Source organism: Pseudophryne corroboree, chromosome 7, assembly GCF_028390025.1.
Source record: "Pseudophryne corroboree isolate aPseCor3 chromosome 7, aPseCor3.hap2, whole genome shotgun sequence".
Taxonomy (NCBI): Eukaryota; Metazoa; Chordata; class Amphibia; order Anura; family Myobatrachidae; genus Pseudophryne; species Pseudophryne corroboree.
The window spans coordinates 515,386,297-515,407,509 of NC_086450.1; the positions used below are offsets into that span (position 1 = coordinate 515,386,297).

Genomic DNA, 21,213 nt, shown 5'->3' on the forward strand with positions numbered 1-21,213 from the left:
CCACTGTGCTCCCATCTCATTCTCCTCTCACCCCGACCACTGTGCTCCCATCTCATTCTCCTATCACCCCGACCACTGTGCCCCCATCTCATTCTCTTCTCACCCCGACCACTGTGCCCCCATCTCATTCTCCTCTCACCCTGATCACTGTGCTCCCATCTCATTCTCCTCTCACCCCGACCACTGTGCCCCCATCTCATTCTCCTCTCACCCCAACCACTGTGCCCCCATCTCATTCTCCTCTCACCCCGACCACTGTGCCCCCATCTCATTCTCCTCTCACCCCGACCACTGTGCCCCCATCTCATTCTCTTCTCATCCCGACCACTGTGCCCCCATCTCATTCTCCTCTCACCCCGACCACTGTGCCCCCATCTCATTCTCCTCTCACCCCGATCACTGTGCCCCCATCTCATTCTCCTCTCACCCCGACCACTGTGCTCCCATCTCATTCTCCTCTCACCCCGACCACTGTGCTCCCATCTCATTCTCCTCTCACCCTGATCACTGTGCTCCCATCTCATTCTCCTCTCATCCCGACCACTGTGCCCCCATCTCATTCTCCTCTCACCCCGACCACTGTGCCCCCATCTCATTCTCCTCTCACCCTGATCACTGTGCTCCCATCTCATTCTCCTCTCACCCCGACCACTGTGCCCCCATCTCATTCTCCTCTCACCCCGACCACTGTGCCCCCATCTCATTCTCCTCTCACCCCGACCACTGTGCCCCCATCTCATTCTCCTCTCACCCCGACCACTGTGCCCCCATCTCATTCTCTTCTCACCCCGACCACTGTGCCCCCATCTCATTCTCCTCTCACCCCGACCACTGTGCCCCCATCTCATTCTCCTCTCACCCCGTTCACTGTGCCCCCATCTCATTCTCCTCTCACCCCGACCACTGTGCTCCCATCTCATTCTCCTCTCACCCCGACCACTGTGCTCCCATCTCATTCTCCTATCACCCTGATCACTGTGCCCCCATCTCATTCTCCTCTCACCCCGACCACTGTGCCCCCATCTCATTCTCCTCTCACCCCGACCACTGTGCCCCCATCTCATTCTCCTCTCACCCCGATCACTGTGCCCCCATCTCATTCTCCTCTCACCCCGACCACTGTGCTCCCATCTCATCCTCCTCTCACCCTGATCACTGTGCCCCCATCTCATTCTCCTCTCACCCTGATCACTGTGCTCCCATCTCATTCTCCTATCACCCCGACCACTGTGCCCCCATCTCATTCTCCTCTCACCCTGATCACTGTGCTCCCATCTCATTCTCCTCTCACCCCGATCACTGTGCTCCCATCTCATTCTCCTATCACCCCGACCACTGTGCCCCCATCTCATTCTCCTCTCACCCCGACCACTGTGCTCCCATCTCATTCTCCTCTCACCCCGACCACTGTGCCCCTATCTCAGTCTCCTCTCACCCCGACCACTGTGCCCCCATCTCATTCTCCTCTCACCCCGACCACTGTGCCCCCATCTCATTCTCCTCTCACCCCGACCACTGTGCCCCCATCTCATTCTCTTCTCCCCGAAACCGCTGTACCACCATCTCATTCTCCTCTCACCCCGACCACTGTGCCCCCATCTCATTCTCCTCTCACCCTGATCACTGTGCTCCCATCTCATTCTCCTCTCACCCCGACCACTGTGCCCCCATCTCATTCTCCTCTCACCCCGATCACTGTGCCCCCATCTCATTCTCCTCTCACCCCGACCACTGTGCTCCCATCTCATCCTCCTCTCACCCCGACCACTGTGCCCCCATCTCATTCTCCTCTCACTCCGACCACTGTGCCCTCATCTCATTCTCCTCTCACCCCGACCACTGTGCTCCCATCTCATTCTCCTCTCACCCCGACCACTGTGCCCCCATCTCATTCTCCTCTCACCCCGACCACTGTGCCCCCATCTCATTCTCCTCTCACCCCGACCACTGTGCTCCCATCTCATTCTCCTCTCATCCCGACCACTGTGCTCCCATCTCATTCTCCTCTCACCCCGACCACTGTGCCCCCATCTCATTCTCCTCTCACCCCGACCACTGTGCCCCCATCTCATTCTCCTCTCACCCCGACCACTGTGCCCCCATGTCATTCTCATCTCACCCCAACCGCTGTGCCCCCATCTCATTCTAATATCACCCTGATCACTGTGCCCCCATCTCATTCTCCTCTCACCCCGAGCGCTGTGCCCCCATCTCATTCTCATCTCACCCCAACCGCTGTGCCCCCATCTCATTCTCCTCTCACCCCCGACCACTGTGCCCCCATCTCATTCTCCTCTCACCCCGACCACTGTGCCCCCATCTCATTCTCCTCGCACCCCGACCACTGTGCCCCCATCTCATTCTCCTCTCACCCCGACCACTGTGCCCCCATCTCATTCTCCTCTCACCCCGACCACTGTGCTCCCATCTCATCCTCCTCTCACCCCGACCACTGTGCCCCCATCTCATTCTCCTCTCACCCCGACCACTGTGCTCCCATCTCATTCTCCTCTCACCCCGACCACTGTGCTCCCATCTCATCCTCCTCTCACCCTGATCACTGTGCCCCCATCTCATTCTCCTCTCACCCCGACCACTGTGCCCCCATCTCATTCTCCTCTCACCCTGATCACTGTGCTCCCATCTCATTCTCCTATCACCCCGACCACTGTGCCCCCATCTCATTCCCCTCTCACCCTGATCACTGTGCTCCCATCTCATTCTCCTCTCACCCCGATCACTGTGCTCCCATCTCATTCTCCTATCACCCCGACCACTGTGCCCCCATCTCATTCTCCTCTCACCCCGACCACTTTGCCCTCATCTCATTCTCCTCTCACCCCGACCACTGTGCTCCCATCTCATTCTCCTCTCACCCCGACCACTGTGCTCCCATCTCATTCTCCTCTCACCCCGACCACTGTGCCCCCATCTCATTCTCCTCTCACCCCGACCACTGTGCCCCCATCTCATTCTCCTCTCACCCCGACCACTGTGCTCCCATCTCATTCTCCTCTCACCCCGACCACTGTGCTCCCATCTCATCCTCCTCTCACCCTGATCACTGTGCCCCCATCTCATTCTCCTCTCATCCCGACCACTGTGCCCCCATCTCATTCTCCTCTCACCCCGATCACTGTGCCCCCATCTCATTCTCCTCTCACCCCGACCACTGTGCTCCCATCTCATCCTCCTCTCACCCTGATCACTGTGCCCCCATCTCATTCTCCTCTCACCCCGACCACTGTGCCCCCATCTCATTCTCCTCTCACCCCGACCACTGTGCTCCCATCTCATTCTCCTCTCACCCCGACCACTGTGCTCCCATCTCATCCTCCTCTCACCCTGATCACTGTGCCCCCATCTCATTCTCCTCTCATCCCGACCACTGTGCCCCCATCTCATTCTCCTCTCACCCCGACCACTGTGCTCCCATCTCATTCTCCTCTCACCCCGACCACTGTGCCCCCATCTCATTCTCCTCTCATCCCGACCACTGTGCTCCCATCTCATTCTCCTCTCACCCTGATCACTGTGCCCCCATCTCATTCTCTTCTCACCCCGACCACTGTGCCCCCATCTCATTCTCCTCTCACCCCGACCACTGTGCTCCCATCTCATTCTCCTCTCACCCCCGACCACTGTGCTCCCATCTCATTCTCTTCTCACCTCGATCACTGTGCTCCCATCTCATTCTCCTCTCACCCCGACCACTGTGCCCTCATCTCATTCTCCTCTCACCCTGATCACTGTGCCCCCATCTCATTCTCCTCTCACCCCGACCACTGTGCCCCCATCTCATTCTCCTCTCACCCCGACCACTGTGCCCCCATCTCATTCTCCTCTCACCCGACCACTGTGCCCCCATCTCATTCTCCTCTCACCCCGACCACTGTGCCCCCATCTCATTCTCCTCTCACCCTGACCACTGTGCCCCCATCTCATTCTCCTCTCACCCGACCACTGTGCCCCCATCTCATTCTCCTCTCACCCCGACCACTGTGCCCCCATCTCATTCTCCTCTCACCCCGACCACTGTGCCCCCACCTCATTCTCCTCTCCCCGAAACCGCTATGCCCTCTCATTCTCCTCTCACCCCCGACCACTGTGCCCCCATCTCATTCTCTTCTCACCCCGACCACTGTGCCCCCATCTCATTCTCATCTCACCCCAACCACTGTGCCCTGTGCCCCCATCTCATTCTCATCTCACCCCGACCACTGTGCCCCATCTCATTCTCATCTTACCCCAACCGCTGTGCCCCCATCTCATTTTCCTCTCATCCCAACCGCTGTGCCCCCATCTCATTTTCCTCTCACCCCCGACCACTGTGCCCCCATCTCATTCTCCTCTCACCCCGACCGCTGTGACCTCATCTCATTCTCCTCTCACCCTGATCACTGTGCCCCCATCTCATTCTCTTCTCACCCCGACCACTGTGCCCCCATCTCATTCTCCTCTCACCCCCGACCACTGTGCCCTGTGCCCCCATCTCATTCCCTTCTCACCCCGACCACTGTGCCCCCATCTCATTCTCATCTCACCCCCGACCACTGTGCTCCCATCTCATTCTCATCTCACCCCAACCGCTGTGCCCCCATCTCATTCTCCTCTCACCCTGACCACTGTGCCCTGTGCCCCCATCTCATTCTCCTATCACCCCGACCACTGTGCCCCCATCTCATTCTCCTCTCACCCCGACCACTGTGCCCCCATCTCATTCTCATCTCACCCCAACCGCTGTGCCCCCATCTCATTCTCCTATCACCCTGATCACTGTGCCCCCATCTCATTCTCCTCTCACCCCGAGCGCTGTGCCCCCATCTCATTCTCATCTCACCCCAACCGCTGTGCCCCCATCTCATTCTCCTCTCACCCCCGACCACTGTGCCCCCATCTCATTCTCCTCTCATCCCGACCACTGTGCCCTGTGACCCCATCTCATTCTCTTTTAACCACCAACCACTCTGCCCCCATCTCATTCTCCTCTCATCCCGACCACTGTGCCCCCATCTCATTCTCCTCTCATCCCGACCACTGTGCCCCCATCTCATGCTCCTCTCACCTCCAACCACTGTGCCCCCTTCTCATTCTCCTCTCATCCCGACCACTGTGCCCCATCTCATGCTCCTCTCACCCCCAACCACTGTGCCCCCATCTCATTCTCCTCTCATCCCGACCACTGTGCCCTGTGACCCCATCTCATTCTCTTAACCACCAACCACTCTGCCCCCATCTCATTCTCCTCTCACCCTGACCACTGTGCCCCCATCTCATTCGCCTCTCCCCGAAACCACTCTGCCCCATCTCATTCTCCTCTCATCCCGACCACTGTGCCCCCATCTCATGCTCCTCTCACCCCCAACCACTGTGCCCCCATCTCATTCTCCTCTCATCCCGACCACTGTGCCCCCATCTCATGCTCCTCTCACCCCCAACCACTGTGCCCCCATCTCATTCTCCTCTCATCCCGACCACTGTGCCCTCATCTCATTCTCCTCTCACCCCCGACCACTGTGCCCCCATCTCCTTCTCCTCTCATCCCGACCGCTGTGCCCCCATCTCATTCTCCTCTCACCACCAACCACTGTGCCCCCATCTCATTCTCCTCTCGCCCCGACCACTGAGCCCCCATCTCATTCTCCTCTCATCCCGACCACTGTGCCCCCATCTCATTCTCCTATCACCCCGACCACTGTGCCACCATCTCATTCTCCTCTCACCCCGACCGCTGTGCCCCCATCTCATTCTCCTCTCACCCTGATCACTGTGCTCCCATCTCATTCTCCTCTCACCCTGATCACTGTGCCCCCATCTCATTCTCCTATCACCCCGACCACTGTGCCCCCATCTCATTCTCCTCTCACCCTGATCACTGTGCTCCCATCTCATTCTCCTCTCACCCTGATCACTGTGCCACCATCTCACTCTCCTCTCACCCCGACCACTCTGCCCCCATCTCATTCTCCTCTCACCCCGACCACTGTGCTCCCATCTCATTCTCACATCACCCCGATCACTGTGCCCCCATCTCATTCTCCTCTCACCCTGATCACTGTGCCCCCATCTCATTCTCCTATCACCCCGACCACTCTGCCCCCATCTCATTCTCTTCTCCCCGAAACCGCTGTGCCCCCATCTCATTCTCCTCTCACCCCGACCACTGTGCTCCCATCTCATTCTCCTATCACCCCGACCACTGTGCCCCATCTCATTCTCCTCTCACCCTGATCACTGTGCTCCCATCTCATTCTCCTCTCACCCCGACCACTCTGCCCCCATCTCATTCTCCTATCACCCCGACCACTGTGCTCCCATCTCATTCTCCTATCACCCCAACCACTGTGCCCCCATCTCATTCTCCTATCACCCCGACCACTGTGCCCCCATCTCATTCTCCTATCACCCCGACCACTGTGCCCCCATCTCATTCTCTTCTCCCCGAAACCGCTGTACCCCCATCTCATTCTCCTCTCACCCCGACCACTGTGCCCCCATCTCATTCTCCTATCACCCCGACCACTGTGCCCCCATCTCATTCTCCTCTCACCCCGACCACTGTGCCCCCATCTCATTCTCCTCTCACCCGACCACTGTGCCCCCATCTCATTCTCATCTCACCCCAACCGCTGTGCCCCCATCTCATTCTCCTCTCACCCCGAGCGCTGTGCCCCCATCTCATTCTCATCTCACCCCAACCGCTGTGCCCCCATCTCATTCTCCTCTCACCCCCGACCACTGTGCCCCCATCTCATTCTCCTCTCATCCCGACCACTGTGCCCTGTGACCCCATCTCATTCTCTTTTAACCACCAACCACTCTGCCCCCATCTCATTCTCCTCTCATCCTGACCACTGTGCCCCCATCTCATTCTCCTCTCATCCCGACCACTGTGCCCCCATCTCATGCTCCTCTCACCTCCAACCACTGTGCCCCCATCTCATTCTCCTCTCATCCCGACCACTGTGCCCCATCTCATGCTCCTCTCACCCCAAACCACTGTGCCCCCATCTCATTCTCCTCTCATCCCGACCACTGTGCCCTGTGACCCCATCTCATTCTCTTTTAACCACCAACCACTCTGCCCCCATCTCATTCTCCTCTCACCCTGACCACTGTGCCCCCATCTCATTCGCCTCTCCCCGAAACCACTCTGCCCCATCTCATTCTCCTCTCATCCTGACCACTGTGCCCCCATCTCATGCTCCTCTCACCCCCAACCACTGTGCCCCCATTTCATTCTCCTCTCATCCCGACCACTGTGCCCCCATCTCATGCTCCTCTCACCCCCAACCACTGTGCCCCCATCTCATTCTCCTCTCATCCCGACCACTGTGCCCTCATCTCATTCTCCTCTCACCCCAGACCACTGTGCCCCCATCTCATTCTCCTCTCATCCCGACCGCTGTGCCCCCATCTCATTCTCATCTCACCACCAACCACTGTGCCCCCATCTCATTCTCCTATCACCCCGACCGCTGTGCCCCCATCTCATTCTCCTCTCACCCCGACCACTGTGCCCCCATCTCATTCTCCTCTCACCCCGACCACTGTGCTCCCATCTCATTCTCCTCTCACCCCGACCACTGTGCTCCCATCTCATTCTCCTCTCACCCCGACCACTGTGCTCCCATCTAATTCTCCTCTCACCCTGATCACTGTGCCCCCAACTCATTCTCCTCTCACCCCGACCACTGTGCCCCCATCTCATTCTCCTCTCACCCCGACCACTGTGCCCCCATCTCATTCTCCTCTCACCCCGATCACTGTGCCCCCATCTCATTCTCCTCTCACCCCGACCACTGTGCTCCCATCTCATCCTCCTCTCACCCTGATCACTGTGCCCCCATCTCATTCTCATCTCACCCCAACCACTGTGCCCTGTGCCCCCATCTCATTCTCATCTCACCCCGACCACTGTGCCCCATCTCATTCTCATCTTACCCCAACCGCTGTGCCCCCATCTCATTTTCCTCTCACCCCAACCGCTGTGCCCCCATCTCATTCTCCTCTCACCCCGACCACTGTGCCCCCATCTCATTCTCCTATCACCCCGACCGCTGTGCCCCCATCTCATTCTCCTCTCACCCCGACCACTGTGCCCCCATCTCATTCTCCTCTCACCCGACCACTGTGCCCCCATCTCATTCTCCTCTCACCCCGACCACTGTGCCCCCATCTCATTCTCCTCTCACCCTGACCACTGTGCCCCCATCTCATTCTCCTCTCACCCGACCACTGTGCCCCCATCTCATTCTCCTCTCACCCCGACCACTGTGCCCCCATCTCATTCTCCTCTCACCCCGACCACTGTGCCCCCACCTCATTCTCCTCTCCCCGAAACCGCTATGCCCTCTCATTCTCCTCTCACCCCCGACCACTGTGCCCCCATCTCATTCTCTTCTCACCCCGACCACTGTGCCCCCATCTCATTCTCATCTCACCCCAACCACTGTGCCCTGTGCCCCCATCTCATTCTCATCTCACCCCGACCACTGTGCCCCATCTCATTCTCATCTTACCCCAACCGCTGTGCCCCCATCTCATTTTCCTCTCATCCCAACCGCTGTGCCCCCATCTCATTTTCCTCTCACCCCCGACCACTGTGCCCCCATCTCATTCTCCTCTCACCCCGACCGCTGTGACCTCATCTCATTCTCCTCTCACCCTGATCACTGTGCCCCCATCTCATTCTCTTCTCACCCCGACCACTGTGCCCCCATCTCATTCTCCTCTCACCCCCGACCACTGTGCCCTGTGCCCCCATCTCATTCCCTTCTCACCCCGACCACTGTGCCCCCATCTCATTCTCATCTCACCCCCGACCACTGTGCTCCCATCTCATTCTCATCTCACCCCAACCGCTGTGCCCCCATCTCATTCTCCTCTCACCCTGACCACTGTGCCCTGTGCCCCCATCTCATTCTCCTATCACCCCGACCACTGTGCCCCCATCTCATTCTCCTCTCACCCCGACCACTGTGCCCCCATCTCATTCTCATCTCACCCCAACCGCTGTGCCCCCATCTCATTCTCCTATCACCCTGATCACTGTGCCCCCATCTCATTCTCCTCTCACCCCGAGCGCTGTGCCCCCATCTCATTCTCATCTCACCCCAACCGCTGTGCCCCCATCTCATTCTCCTCTCACCCCCGACCACTGTGCCCCCATCTCATTCTCCTCTCATCCCGACCACTGTGCCCTGTGACCCCATCTCATTCTCTTTTAACCACCAACCACTCTGCCCCCATCTCATTCTCCTCTCATCCCGACCACTGTGCCCCCATCTCATTCTCCTCTCATCCCGACCACTGTGCCCCCATCTCATGCTCCTCTCACCTCCAACCACTGTGCCCCCTTCTCATTCTCCTCTCATCCCGACCACTGTGCCCCATCTCATGCTCCTCTCACCCCCAACCACTGTGCCCCCATCTCATTCTCCTCTCATCCCGACCACTGTGCCCTGTGACCCCATCTCATTCTCTTAACCACCAACCACTCTGCCCCCATCTCATTCTCCTCTCACCCTGACCACTGTGCCCCCATCTCATTCGCCTCTCCCCGAAACCACTCTGCCCCATCTCATTCTCCTCTCATCCCGACCACTGTGCCCCCATCTCATGCTCCTCTCACCCCCAACCACTGTGCCCCCATCTCATTCTCCTCTCATCCCGACCACTGTGCCCCCATCTCATGCTCCTCTCACCCCCAACCACTGTGCCCCCATCTCATTCTCCTCTCATCCCGACCACTGTGCCCTCATCTCATTCTCCTCTCACCCCCGACCACTGTGCCCCCATCTCCTTCTCCTCTCATCCCGACCGCTGTGCCCCCATCTCATTCTCCTCTCACCACCAACCACTGTGCCCCCATCTCATTCTCCTCTCGCCCCGACCACTGAGCCCCCATCTCATTCTCCTCTCATCCCGACCACTGTGCCCCCATCTCATTCTCCTATCACCCCGACCACTGTGCCACCATCTCATTCTCCTCTCACCCCGACCGCTGTGCCCCCATCTCATTCTCCTCTCACCCTGATCACTGTGCTCCCATCTCATTCTCCTCTCACCCTGATCACTGTGCCCCCATCTCATTCTCCTATCACCCCGACCACTGTGCCCCCATCTCATTCTCCTCTCACCCTGATCACTGTGCTCCCATCTCATTCTCCTCTCACCCTGATCACTGTGCCCCCATCTCATTCTCCTCTCACCCTGATCACTGTGCTCCCATCTCATTCTCCTCTCACCCTGATCACTGTGCCCCCATCTCATTCTCCTATCACCCCGACCGCTGTGCCCCCATCTCATTCTCCTCTCACCCTGACCACTGTGCCCTGTGCCCCCATCTCATTCTCCTATCACCCCGACCACTGTGCCCCCATCTCATTCTCCTCTCACCCCGACCACTGTGCCCCCATCTCATTCTCATCTCACCCCAACCGCTGTGCCCCCATCTCATTCTCCTATCACCCTGATCACTGTGCCCCCATCTCATTCTCCTCTCACCCCGAGCGCTGTGCCCCCATCTCATTCTCATCTCACCCCAACCGCTGTGCCCCCATCTCATTCTCCTCTCACCCCCGACCACTGTGCCCCCATCTCATTCTCCTCTCATCCCGACCACTGTGCCCTGTGACCCCATCTCATTCTCTTTTAACCACCAACCACTCTGCCCCCATCTCATTCTCCTCTCATCCCGACCACTGTGCCCCCATCTCATTCTCCTCTCATCCCGACCACTGTGCCCCCATCTCATGCTCCTCTCACCTCCAACCACTGTGCCCCCTTCTCATTCTCCTCTCATCCCGACCACTGTGCCCCATCTCATGCTCCTCTCACCCCCAACCACTGTGCCCCCATCTCATTCTCCTCTCATCCCGACCACTGTGCCCTGTGACCCCATCTCATTCTCTTAACCACCAACCACTCTGCCCCCATCTCATTCTCCTCTCACCCTGACCACTGTGCCCCCATCTCATTCGCCTCTCCCCGAAACCACTCTGCCCCATCTCATTCTCCTCTCATCCCGACCACTGTGCCCCCATCTCATGCTCCTCTCACCCCCAACCACTGTGCCCCCATCTCATTCTCCTCTCATCCCGACCACTGTGCCCCCATCTCATGCTCCTCTCACCCCCAACCACTGTGCCCCCATCTCATTCTCCTCTCATCCCGACCACTGTGCCCTCATCTCATTCTCCTCTCACCCCCGACCACTGTGCCCCCATCTCCTTCTCCTCTCATCCCGACCGCTGTGCCCCCATCTCATTCTCCTCTCACCACCAACCACTGTGCCCCCATCTCATTCTCCTCTCGCCCCGACCACTGAGCCCCCATCTCATTCTCCTCTCATCCCGACCACTGTGCCCCCATCTCATTCTCCTATCACCCCGACCACTGTGCCACCATCTCATTCTCCTCTCACCCCGACCGCTGTGCCCCCATCTCATTCTCCTCTCACCCTGATCACTGTGCTCCCATCTCATTCTCCTCTCACCCTGATCACTGTGCCCCCATCTCATTCTCCTATCACCCCGACCACTGTGCCCCCATCTCATTCTCCTCTCACCCTGATCACTGTGCTCCCATCTCATTCTCCTCTCACCCTGATCACTGTGCCACCATCTCACTCTCCTCTCACCCCGACCACTCTGCCCCCATCTCATTCTCCTCTCACCCCGACCACTGTGCCCCCATCTCATTCTCACATCACCCCGATCACTGTGCCCCCATCTCATTCTCCTCTCACCCTGATCACTGTGCCCCCATCTCATTCTCCTATCACCCCGACCACTCTGCCCCCATCTCATTCTCTTCTCCCCGAAACCGCTGTGCCCCCATCTCATTCTCCTCTCACCCCGACCACTGTGCTCCCATCTCATTCTCCTATCACCCCGACCACTGTGCCCCATCTCATTCTCCTCTCACCCTGATCACTGTGCTCCCATCTCATTCTCCTCTCACCCCGACCACTCTGCCCCCATCTCATTCTCCTATCACCCCGACCACTGTGCTCCCATCTCATTCTCCTATCACCCCAACCACTGTGCCCCCATCTCATTCTCCTATCACCCCGACCACTGTGCCCCCATCTCATTCTCCTATCACCCCGACCACTGTGCCCCCATCTCATTCTCTTCTCCCCGAAACCGCTGTACCCCCATCTCATTCTCCTCTCACCCCGACCACTGTGCCCCCATCTCATTCTCCTATCACCCCGACCACTGTGCCCGCATCTCATTCTCCTCTCACCCCGACCACTGTGCCCCCATCTCATTCTCCTCTCACCCGACCACTGTGCCCCCATCTCATTCTCATCTCACCCCAACCGCTGTGCCCCCATCTCATTCTCCTCTCACCCCGAGCGCTGTGCCCCCATCTCATTCTCATCTCACCCCAACCGCTGTGCCCCCATCTCATTCTCCTCTCACCCCCGACCACTGTGCCCCCATCTCATTCTCCTCTCATCCCGACCACTGTGCCCTGTGACCCCATCTCATTCTCTTTTAACCACCAACCACTCTGCCCCCATCTCATTCTCCTCTCATCCTGACCACTGTGCCCCCATCTCATTCTCCTCTCATCCCGACCACTGTGCCCCCATCTCATGCTCCTCTCACCTCCAACCACTGTGCCCCCATCTCATTCTCCTCTCATCCCGACCACTGTGCCCCATCTCATGCTCCTCTCACCCCAAACCACTGTGCCCCCATCTCATTCTCCTCTCATCCCGACCACTGTGCCCTGTGACCCCATCTCATTCTCTTTTAACCACCAACCACTCTGCCCCCATCTCATTCTCCTCTCACCCTGACCACTGTGCCCCCATCTCATTCGCCTCTCCCCGAAACCACTCTGCCCCATCTCATTCTCCTCTCATCCTGACCACTGTGCCCCCATCTCATGCTCCTCTCACCCCCAACCACTGTGCCCCCATTTCATTCTCCTCTCATCCCGACCACTGTGCCCCCATCTCATGCTCCTCTCACCCCCAACCACTGTGCCCCCATCTCATTCTCCTCTCATCCCGACCACTGTGCCCTCATCTCATTCTCCTCTCACCCCAGACCACTGTGCCCCCATCTCATTCTCCTCTCATCCCGACCGCTGTGCCCCCATCTCATTCTCATCTCACCACCAACCACTGTGCCCCCATCTCATTCTCCTATCACCCCGACCGCTGTGCCCCCATCTCATTCTCCTCTCACCCCGACCACTGTGCCCCCATCTCATTCTCCTCTCACCCCGACCACTGTGCTCCCATCTCATTCTCCTCTCACCCCGACCACTGTGCTCCCATCTCATTCTCCTCTCACCCCGACCACTGTGCTCCCATCTAATTCTCCTCTCACCCTGATCACTGTGCCCCCATCTCATTCTCCTCTCACCCCGACCACTGTGCCCCCATCTCATTCTCCTCTCACCCCGACCACTGTGCCCCCATCTCATTCTCCTCTCACCCCGATCACTGTGCCCCCATCTCATTCTCCTCTCACCCCGACCACTGTGCTCCCATCTCATCCTCCTCTCACCCTGATCACTGTGCCCCCATCTCATTCTCATCTCACCCCAACCACTGTGCCCTGTGCCCCCATCTCATTCTCATCTCACCCCGACCACTGTGCCCCATCTCATTCTCATCTTACCCCAACCGCTGTGCCCCCATCTCATTTTCCTCTCACCCCAACCGCTGTGCCCCCATCTCATTCTCCTCTCACCCCGACCACTGTGCCCCCATCTCATTCTCCTATCACCCCGACCGCTGTGCCCCCATCTCATTCTCCTCTCACCCCGACCACTGTGCCCCCATCTCATTCTCCTCTCACCCGACCACTGTGCCCCCATCTCATTCTCCTCTCACCCCGACCACTGTGCCCCCATCTCATTCTCCTCTCACCCTGACCACTGTGCCCCCATCTCATTCTCCTCTCACCCGACCACTGTGCCCCCATCTCATTCTCCTCTCACCCCGACCACTGTGCCCCCATCTCATTCTCCTCTCACCCCGACCACTGTGCCCCCACCTCATTCTCCTCTCCCCGAAACCGCTATGCCCTCTCATTCTCCTCTCACCCCCGACCACTGTGCCCCCATCTCATTCTCTTCTCACCCCGACCACTGTGCCCCCATCTCATTCTCATCTCACCCCAACCACTGTGCCCTGTGCCCCCATCTCATTCTCATCTCACCCCGACCACTGTGCCCCATCTCATTCTCATCTTACCCCAACCGCTGTGCCCCCATCTCATTTTCCTCTCATCCCAACCGCTGTGCCCCCATCTCATTTTCCTCTCACCCCCGACCACTGTGCCCCCATCTCATTCTCCTCTCACCCCGACCGCTGTGACCTCATCTCATTCTCCTCTCACCCTGATCACTGTGCCCCCATCTCATTCTCTTCTCACCCCGACCACTGTGCCCCCATCTCATTCTCCTCTCACCCCCGACCACTGTGCCCTGTGCCCCCATCTCATTCCCTTCTCACCCCGACCACTGTGCCCCCATCTCATTCTCATCTCACCCCCGACCACTGTGCTCCCATCTCATTCTCATCTCACCCCAACCGCTGTGCCCCCATCTCATTCTCCTCTCACCCTGACCACTGTGCCCTGTGCCCCCATCTCATTCTCCTATCACCCCGACCACTGTGCCCCCATCTCATTCTCCTCTCACCCCGACCACTGTGCCCCCATCTCATTCTCATCTCACCCCAACCGCTGTGCCCCCATCTCATTCTCCTATCACCCTGATCACTGTGCCCCCATCTCATTCTCCTCTCACCCCGAGCGCTGTGCCCCCATCTCATTCTCCTCTCACCCCAACCGCTGTGCCCCCATCTCATTCTCCTCTCACCCCCGACCACTGTGCCCCCATCTCATTCTCCTCTCATCCCGACCACTGTGCCCTGTGACCCCATCTCATTCTCTTTTAACCACCAACCACTCTGCCCCCATCTCATTCTCCTCTCATCCCGACCACTGTGCCCCCATCTCATTCTCCTCTCATCCCGACCACTGTGCCCCCATCTCATGCTCCTCTCACCTCCAACCACTGTGCCCCCTTCTCATTCTCCTCTCATCCCGACCACTGTGCCCCATCTCATGCTCCTCTCACCCCCAACCACTGTGCCCCCATCTCATTCTCCTCTCATCCCGACCACTGTGCCCTGTGACCCCATCTCATTCTCTTAACCACCAACCACTCTGCCCCCATCTCATTCTCCTCTCACCCTGACCACTGTGCCCCCATCTCATTCGCCTCTCCCCGAAACCACTCTGCCCCATCTCATTCTCCTCTCATCCCGACCACTGTGCCCCCATCTCATGCTCCTCTCACCCCCAACCACTGTGCCCCCATCTCATTCTCCTCTCATCCCGACCACTGTGCCCCCATCTCATGCTCCTCTCACCCCCAACCACTGTGCCCCCATCTCATTCTCCTCTCATCCCGACCACTGTGCCCTCATCTCATTCTCCTCTCACCCCCGACCACTGTGCCCCCATCTCCTTCTCCTCTCATCCCGACCGCTGTGCCCCCATCTCATTCTCCTCTCACCACCAACCACTGTGCCCCCATCTCATTCTCCTCTCGCCCCGACCACTGAGCCCCCATCTCATTCTCCTCTCATCCCGACCACTGTGCCCCCATCTCATTCTCCTATCACCCCGACCACTGTGCCACCATCTCATTCTCCTCTCACCCCGACCGCTGTGCCCCCATCTCATTCTCCTCTCACCCTGATCACTGTGCTCCCATCTCATTCTCCTCTCACCCTGATCACTGTGCCCCCATCTCATTCTCCTATCACCCCGACCACTGTGCCCCCATCTCATTCTCCTCTCACCCTGATCACTGTGCTCCCATCTCATTCTCCTCTCACCCTGATCACTGTGCCACCATCTCACTCTCCTCTCACCCCGACCACTCTGCCCCCATCTCATTCTCCTCTCACCCCGACCACTGTGCTCCCATCTCATTCTCACATCACCCCGATCACTGTGCCCCCATCTCATTCTCCTCTCACCCTGATCACTGTGCCCCCATCTCATTCTCCTATCACCCCGACCACTCTGCCCCCATCTCATTCTCTTCTCCCCGAAACCGCTGTGCCCCCATCTCATTCTCCTCTCACCCCGACCACTGTGCTCCCATCTCATTCTCCTATCACCCCGACCACTGTGCCCCATCTCATTCTCCTCTCACCCTGATCACTGTGCTCCCATCTCATTCTCCTCTCACCCCGACCACTCTGCCCCCATCTCATTCTCCTATCACCCCGACCACTGTGCTCCCATCTCATTCTCCTATCACCCCAACCACTGTGCCCCCATCTCATTCTCCTATCACCCCGACCACTGTGCCCCCATCTCATTCTCCTATCACCCCGACCACTGTGCCCCCATCTCATTCTCTTCTCCCCGAAACCGCTGTACCCCCATCTCATTCTCCTCTCACCCCGACCACTGTGCCCCCATCTCATTCTCCTATCACCCCGACCACTGTGCCCCCATCTCATTCTCCTCTCACCCCGACCACTGTGCCCCCATCTCATTCTCCTCTCACCCCGACCACTGTGCCCCCATCTCATTCTCATCTCACCCCAACCGCTGTGCCCCCATCTCATTCTCCTCTCACCCCGAGCGCTGTGCCCCCATCTCATTCTCATCTCACCCCAACCGCTGTGCCCCCATCTCATTCTCCTCTCACCCCCGACCACTGTGCCCCCATCTCATTCTCCTCTCATCCCGACCACTGTGCCCTGTGACCCCATCTCATTCTCTTTTAACCACCAACCACTCTGCCCCCATCTCATTCTCCTCTCATCCTGACCACTGTGCCCCCATCTCATTCTCCTCTCATCCCGACCACTGTGCCCCCATCTCATGCTCCTCTCACCTCCAACCACTGTGCCCCCATCTCATTCTCCTCTCATCCCGACCACTGTGCCCCATCTCATGCTCCTCTCACCCCAAACCACTGTGCCCCCATCTCATTCTCCTCTCATCCCGACCACTGTGCCCTGTGACCCCATCTCATTCTCTTTTAACCACCAACCACTCTGCCCCCATCTCATTCTCCTCTCACCCTGACCACTGTGCCCCCATCTCATTCGCCTCTCCCCGAAACCACTCTGCCCCATCTCATTCTCCTCTCATCCTGACCACTGTGCCCCCATCTCATGCTCCTCTCACCCCCAACCACTGTGCCCCCATTTCATTCTCCTCTCATCCCGACCACTGTGCCCCCATCTCATGCTCCTCTCACCCCCAACCACTGTGCCCCCATCTCATTCTCCTCTCATCCCGACCACTGTGCCCTCATCTCATTCTCCTCTCACCCCAGACCACTGTGCCCCCATCTCATTCTCCTCTCATCCCGACCGCTGTGCCCCCATCTCATTCTCATCTCACCACCAACCACTGTCCCCCCATCTCATTCTCCTATCACCCCGACCGCTGTGCCCCCATCTCATTCTCCTCTCACCCCGACCACTGTGCCCCCATCTCATTCTCCTCTCACCCCGACCACTGTGCTCCCATCTCATTCTCCTCTCACCCCGACCACTGTGCTCCCATCTCATTCTCCTCTCACCCCGACCACTGTGCTCCCATCTAATTCTCCTCTCACCCTGATCACTGTGCCCCCATCTCATTCTCCTCTCACCCCGACCACTGTGCCCCCATCTCATTCTCATCTCACCCCGACCACTGTGCCCCCATCTCATTCTCCTCTCACCCCGATCACTGTGCCCCCATCTCATTCTCCTCTCACCCCGACCACTGTGCTCCCATCTCATCCTCCTCTCACCCTGATCACTGTGCCCCCATCTCATTCTCATCTCACCCCAACCACTGTGCCCTGTGCCCCCATCTCATTCTCATCTCACCCCGACCACTGTGCCCCATCTCATTCTCATCTTACCCCAACCGCTGTGCCCCCATCTCATTTTCCTCTCACCCCAACCGCTGTGCCCCCATCTCATTCTCCTCTCACCCCGACCACTGTGCCCCCATCTCATTCTCCTATCACCCCGACCGCTGTGCCCCCATCTCATTCTCCTCTCACCCCGACCACTGTGCTCCCATCTCATCCTCCTCTCACCCTGATCACTGTGCCAACATCTCATTCTCCTCTCACCCCGATCACTGTGTCCCCATCTCATTCTCCTCTCACCCCGACCACTGTGCCCCCATCTCATTCTCCTCTCACCCCGATCACTGTGCCCCCATCTCATTCTCCTCTCACCCCGACCACTGTGCTCCCATCTCATCCTCCTCTCACCCTGATCACTGTGCCCCCATCTCAGTGCCCCCATCTCATTCTCATCTCACCCCAACCACTGTGCCCTGTGCCCCCATCTCACCCCGACCACTGTGCCCCATCTCATTCTCATCTTACCCCAACCGCTGTGCCCCCATCTCATTTTCCTCTCACCCCAACCGCTGTGCCCCCATCTCATTCTCCTCTCACCCCGACCACTGTGCCCCCATCTCATTCTCCTATCACCCCGACCGCTGTGCCCCCATCTCATTCTCCTCTCACCCCGACCACTGTGCTCCCATCTCATCCTCCTCTCACCCTGATCACTGTGCCAACATCTCATTCTCCTCTCACCCCGATCACTGTGCCCCCATCTCATTCTCCTCTCACCCCGACCACTGTGCCCCCATCTCATTCTCCTCTCACCCCGATCACTGTGCCCCCATCTCATTCTCCTATCACCCTGATCACTGTGCCCCCATCTCATTCTCCTCTCACCCTGATCACTGTGCCCCCATCTCATTCTCCTCTCACCCCGATCACTGTGCTCCCATCTCATTCTCCTCTCACCCTGATCACTGTGCCCCCATCTCATTCTCCTCTCACCCCGATCACTGTGCTCCCATCTCATTCTCCTCTCACCCCGACCACTCTGCCCCCATCTCATTCTCCTCTCATCCCGACCACTGTGCCCCCATCTCATTCTCCTATCACCCTGATCACTGTGCTCCCATCTCATTCTCCTATCACCCCGACCGCTGTGCCCCCATCTCATTCTCCTCTCACCCCGACCACTCTGCCCCCAACTCATTCTCCTCTCATCCCGACCACTGTGACCCCATCTCATTCTCCTCTCACCCCGACCACTGTGCCCCATCTCATTCTCCTCTCACCCTGATCACTGTGCTCCCATCTCATTCTCCTATCACCCCGACCACTGTGCCCCCATCTCATTCTCCTCTCACCCTGATCACTGTGCCCCCATCTCATTCTCCTCTCACCCCGACCACTGTGCTCCCATCTCATTCTCCTATCACCCTGATCACTGTGCCCCCATCTCATTCTCCTCTCACCCCGACCACTGTGCCCCCATCTCATTCTCCTCTCACCCCGATCACTGTGCCCCCATCTCATTCTCCTCTCACCCCGACCACTGTGCCCCCATCTCATTCTCCTCTCACCCCGACCACTCTGCCCCCATCTCATTCTCCTATCACACCGACCACTATGCCCCCATCTCATTCTCCTCTCACCCCGACCACTCTGCCCCCATCTCATTCTCCTATCACCCTGATCACTGTGCTCCCATCTCATTCTCCTCTCACCCCGACCACTGTGCCCCCATCTCATTCTCCTCTCACCCCGACCACTCTGCCCCCATCTCATTTTCCTATCACACCGACCACTGTGCCCCCATCTCATTCTCCTCTCACCCCGACCACTCTGCCCCCATCTCATTCTCCTCTCACCCCGACCACTCTGCCCCCATCTCATTCTCCTATCACCCCGACCACTGTGCCCCCATCTCATTCTCCTCTCACCCTGATCACTGTGCCCCCATCTCATTCTCCTATCACCCTGATCACTGTGCTCCCATCTCATTCTCCTATCACCCCGACCACTGTGCCCCCATCTCATTCTCCTATCACCCCGACCACTGTGCCACCATCTCATTCTCCTATCACCCCGACCACTGTGCCCCATCTCATCCTCCTCTCACCCTGATTACTGTGCCCCCATCTCATTCTCCTCTCACCCCGACCACTGTGCCCCCATCTCATTCTCCTATCACCCCGACCGCTGTGCCCCCATCTCATTCTCCTCTCACCCCGACCACTCTGCCCCCATCTCATTCTCCTATCACCCCGACCGCTGTGCCCCCATCTCATTCTCCTCTCACCCTGATCACTGTGCTCCCATCTCATCCTCCTCTCACCCCGACCACTGTGGCCCCATCTCATTCTCCTCTCACCCTGATCACTCTGCCCCCATCTCATTCTCCTCTCACCCCGACCACTGTGCCCCCATCTCATTCTCCTATCACCCTGATCACTGTGCTCCCATCTCATTCTCCTATCACCCCGACCACTGTGCCCCCATCTCATTCTCCTCTCACCCCGACCACTGTGCTCCCATCTCATCCTCCTCTCACCCTGATCACTGTGCTCCCATCTCATCCTCCTCTCACCCTGATCACTGTGCCCCCATCTCATTCTCCTCTCACCCCGACCACTGTGCCCCCATCTCATTCTCCTCTCACCCCGACCACTGTGCCCCCATCTCATTCTCCTCTCACCCCGACCACTGTGCCCCCATCTCATTCTCCGCTCACCCTGATCACTGTGCCACCATCTCATTCTCCTATCACCCCGACCACTGTGCCCCCATCTCATTCTCCTCTCACCCCGATCACTCTGCCCCCATCTCATTCTCCTCTCACCCCGACCGCTGTGCCCCCATCTCATTCTCCTATCACCCCGACCACTGTGCTCCCATCTCATTCTCCTATCACCCCGACCGCTGTGCCCCCATCTCATTCTCCTCTCACCCAAATCACTCTGCCCCCATCTCATTCTCCTCTCACCCCGACCACTGTGGCCCCATCTCATTCTCCTCTCACCCTGATCACTGTGCTCCCATCTCATTCTCCTATCACCCCGACCACTCTGCCCCCATCTCATTCTCCTCTCACCCCGACCACTGTGCTCCCATCTCATTCGCCTATCACCCCGACCACTCTGCTCCCATCTCATCCTCCTCTCACCCTGATCACTGTGCTCCCATCTCATTCTCCTATCACCCCGACCACTGTGCTCCCATCTCATTCTCCTCTCACCCCGATCACTGTGCTCCCATCTCATTCTCCTATCACCCCGACCACTCTGCCCCCATCTCACTCTCCTCTCACCCCGACCACTGTGCCCCCATCTCATTCTCCTATCACCCCGA

At 58.3% G+C, this 21,213-nt stretch overlaps 1 protein-coding gene across 2 annotated transcripts in view; it reads right to left on the reverse strand.

Annotated features, from left to right (window-relative positions):
* Nucleotides 1-21,213, reverse strand: part of RNF40 (ring finger protein 40) — a 271,003-nt gene that overhangs the window by 53,974 nt on the left and 195,816 nt on the right. The gene's annotated exons all lie outside the window — the stretch shown is intronic.